The following is a 4507-nucleotide window of genomic DNA, read 5'->3' on the forward strand; positions in this document are numbered from 1 at the left end:
GATAATACAAATGCCCTAAGGCTTTAGGGAAATAATATACAATCAATATACCACCTGGGACAGAGTTCAGAGTTAAAATGTAATTAGTTGAATTGCAGTCATCAAGGCAGTACCTCAGTTATATTCTCTAGTTTTCACATGCCTAAGGTCATGATGGCATATATTTGTGATAAAGTTTGGTGCCAGGATTTACTTTTCAGGCTTGATCTTATCTTTGGTATCTCTGAGTTTTCTTAACAGGTTGGAAAATCATAAAGTATGAAATAATTAATGAAAAATACTGGGCACTTTTACTACCCTTTTCCGGTGTGTTTCTATTAAGTCCTAAGCAGCAGCATTGCCGGAGTTCATTAATCTTAGCAAAGAGTTCTTCACTAAATGACTCATTCAAGTTCTTCTGTATTTAGGTGAGTTGACTCATGTCTCTTTTGTTTTACTTAAAAAAGAAAATACAAAGATCCAGTAATCTTTGTAGGAGACAGACACATGTGTAGAACAAGGTGTGCACAAAGAACCACGTTTTGGCTGAGAAGGTTTATGGAGTTATATTCCAATTCTTTCTTTCAAATAATTTATATCCTAGTTTTCTCATTGGGTATCAACCATAAAGTCAGAAATGGAGAATTCTTCTTTTGGCAAAAGAAGGCCCACAAAGTGGGCCTTGTCTTCAAGATTTTCCTGTAATTTTCTAGAAATAAAGTGGCAGTAACAGCCATATTTATAAATAATAGGGATATCAGATAAGATCAGATCAGTCGCTCAGTCGTGTCCGACTCTTTGCAACCCCATGAATCGCAGCATGCCAGGCCTCCCTGTCCATCACCAACTCCCAGAGTTCACTGAGACTCACGTCCATCGAGTCAGTGATGCCATCCAGCCATCTCATCCTCTGTCATCCCCTTCTCCTCTTGCCCCAATCCCTCCCAGCACCAGAGTCTTTTCCAACGAGTCAACTCTTCACATGAGGTGGCCAAAGTACTGGAGTTTCAGCTTTAACATCATTCCTTCCAAAGAAATCCCAGGGCCGATCTCCTTCAGAATGGACTGGTTGGATCTCCTTGCAGTCCAAGGGACTCTCAAGAGTCTTCTCCAACACCACAGTTCAAAAGCATCAATTCTTCGGCGCTCATAACCTACAGTAATTGTGAGTGATAAATACGCAAGTTTGTCTGTATACAGAGGGGATGAAACAATGAGTCATGTCTATAAAAGAAGGTGGCAAACTAAAGCAAACATCATAAGAAAGAATAAAATGGGGAAATAAATTATAAAGAAATAGGCATGTACTATATAACAGAGGTTGATAAATCCACCTTTACTAAGAAGGATGTATTAAGTGATAATGAGGTTGAACTTATAGATCCAAGCAGTTTTTGGAAAAGTCATACTGAATAATGTTAATGTTATACATTTGCTATTAACATTTATTTATAATCTTAAAGTCACTGTTATATTAAACAATCATGGAAAATTATTCCCATAATCTTGCACAGAGCATTTTAAATTGAAGGAATGTGGCTGGAATAATAGTCATAATCAATCTTTGCAGTGCTGAGACCTTACAAAGTCTTGTTACAGAGGGTCTGTTGTGGACATGGTCCTTGGAAGGTATCTTTCTTACAAGTTCATCAGGTGGGAATCAGAGAAAGCTATAGTGTGGTGAGAAAACCTAGAGGAAAATAAGGAAAGGTGCATCTTAAACCAAGTGTTCTAATGAAATTCTACAGTGTTTCTATTGTGTGGCTTCCAGAAGAAGGGATTTCTGCATTGTCTTCCCCAGTGTGTCCACCAGTTGATAGATGTCCATGCTTGTTTTCACAAACATATCAGGTGTTTGAAATCATAACAATTATTCATAATTCTGATATATAAAAAGGTAAATATCTGTTCTACCATGTCTTACAATATTTGAATTCATTATTGAAGTATCTAGTTCCAATCTAGTGATTTAAAATTTATGTTACTATTCTTATCTTACTATAGAGGAAAAGTTACTGATTATTGTGATCAGTAATAATCAAGAAATATTCTGGTGTTCCATTTGAAATAGGTGTTTTCCAGCCACTTTTCTTTGGAAGAACTAAAAACTTAATTCAAAATGGCAGAGTATATATTTGATCCATTCTGAAGCCTATATGCTTTCTCCAGTACTTTCACAGTTCTTATTTTTGTCACCCAAACTCCATAATCTGCTACAATGGAAAAAAATGAGTTTTCTGTTCAATATTGTTTCAGCTATTACCACAGGAAGCATAGCTCATATTTTGTTTTGAAACTTCTGATGAATAATACAATTGGCTATGAAGAATACATTTAAACATTTTCAAAATTAATTCAAGATAAGTGAAAGAGTTTAGTATGTCTTATAGCATAGCTCCAGAATGGGTTGAGAATTTGGAATAACTAGGAATAAGAAAGGAATTGAAAGGAGATACAACAACCAAGAAAATATTATATTAACTGTTTTGCAGAGATGTTACCATTATACAAATTAGCATATAAGTTAATTGTCTCATAGCTCAGGAGGTGAGGCAGGTAAGAAACTGTGGAACCTAAAGACATGTTTTTCTCCAATACATGTAATTGGATTGTATATATTAGGTGTTTTCACACAGCTCAGAGTCACGCAAAGACAATGTCTCCTGAAAGCAGCTGATAATAATGAGTTTTATTATTTGAAATAAAGCAAGACAATCTGTTTTAGTTCTTTGTTTCTGAAGATCATACACAATGAAAATTATTATTGGCTGTATAATTGACATACAAGTGAACATTAGCATAGAAACACTGTAAACAGAGACCCAGTGAGCTTCGCAACACATTTTCTATTCTCTCCCTATTTCAAAGTTTAGTTTTTACTCTTCTGGATCAACACTGATACTTTGTCCACAGGAACCAAGCAAACCAGAGTGCTAAGGTCACTTTCATTCTCTTGGGCTTCTCAGAATATCCTCAGCTCCAGCTGCCCCAGTTCCTGGTCTTCCTGACCATCTACACAGTCACTCTGCTGGGGAACCTGGGCATGATCCTGATCATGAAGTCCAGTTCCAGGCTCCACACGCCCAGGTACTTCTTTCTCAGCCACTTATCCTTCGTTGATTCCTGTTACTCGACAGTAGTTACACCCATGCTACTAGAAAACTTGGTTGTGGAAGACAGAACCATCTCCTTCACAGGATGCCTCATACAATTCTTTGTCTGCATATTTGTGGTGACAGAGACATTCCTGTTGGCAGTGATGGCATATGACCGATTCATGGCCGTTTGTAACCCTCTTCTCTATGCTGTTGTGATGTCCCAGAAGCTTTGTTCCTTGTGGTTGTCTGCATTATACTTTTGGAGTATAGCCTGTTCCTTAATATACACATACGTTTTATCAACGTTATCCTTTTGTGGGACTAAGTTCATAAATAACTTTGTCTGTGAGCACGCAGCCATTGTTGCTGTTTCCTGCTCTGACCCTACATTAACCAGGAGATCATTTTAGTCTCTGCCACATTCAATGAAGTAAGCAGCCTGCTGATTATTTGCACCTCCTATGTTTTCATTTTTATCACTGTCTTAAGGACGCTTTCGACTGGGGGCTGCCACAAAGTCTTCTCCACCTGTGCCTCCCACCTGACCACCATTACCATCTTCCACGGGACCATCCTTTTCCTCTGCTGCTGCTGCTGCTAAGTCGCTTCAGTCGTGTCCGACTCTATGCGACCCCATAGACTGGACTATGCAGCCCACCAGGCTCCGCCGTCCCTGGGATTCTCCAGGCAAGAACACTGGAGTGAGTTGCCAATTCCTTCTCCAATACATGAAAGTGAAAAGTGAAAGTGAAGTCGCTCAGTCGTGTCCAACTCTTAGCGACCCCATGGACTGCAGCCCACCAGGCTCCTCCGTCCATGAGATTTTCCAGGCAAGAGTACTGGAGTGGGGTGCCATTGCCTTCTCCATCCTTTTTCTCTATTGTGTTCCTAACTCCAGAAGTTCATCGCTCATGGTCAAGGTGGCCTCTGTCTTTTACACAGTGGTCATCCCCATGCTGAACCCAGTGATCTACAGCCTCAGGAACAAAGATGTGAAAAAGTCAGTGAAGAAATTAATCAACATTAAATTGTTCTGTGATAAAATGCAAAGCTAGAAAGATTTTTTGAGAGTAAGAGTTTCTCAATAGCAAATAGAATCATGAACCTATTTTAACCTTGCAATTGACAGGCCAATTTCTGTTCACTCTTTTATTTTATTAAAGTAACTTTAAAATTACAAATAAAAATAGAAATAAAAGACTACTTCAACTAAAAGTTTGATACAAACATTGAATTGTAATTTTTTCTGTGTATAATATCTGACTTTGTATTTGTCCTGGTTAAATTTCAGTTTAATTCAAGTCATGTGAACTGCAGGACTTTTAAAAGGATCTGAAGAGTTATAGCCTACAGTAAGGAAGTTTACATCTTAATGTAAAAGTAGTACATTGAGAGCTGCTCAGCATAAAACTCTAAGTATCTTAAGACTT

At 38.0% G+C, this 4507-nt stretch overlaps 1 pseudogene; it reads left to right on the forward strand.

Annotated features, from left to right (window-relative positions):
- Window positions 1-378: 378 nt before the first annotated feature.
- Window positions 379-4132, forward strand: LOC109569073 (olfactory receptor 5D13-like; annotated as a pseudogene).
- Window positions 4133-4507: the final 375 nt, after the last annotated feature.

Source organism: Bos indicus, chromosome 20 (assembly GCF_029378745.1).
Source record: "Bos indicus isolate NIAB-ARS_2022 breed Sahiwal x Tharparkar chromosome 20, NIAB-ARS_B.indTharparkar_mat_pri_1.0, whole genome shotgun sequence".
Classification (NCBI taxonomy): Eukaryota; Metazoa; Chordata; class Mammalia; order Artiodactyla; family Bovidae; genus Bos; species Bos indicus.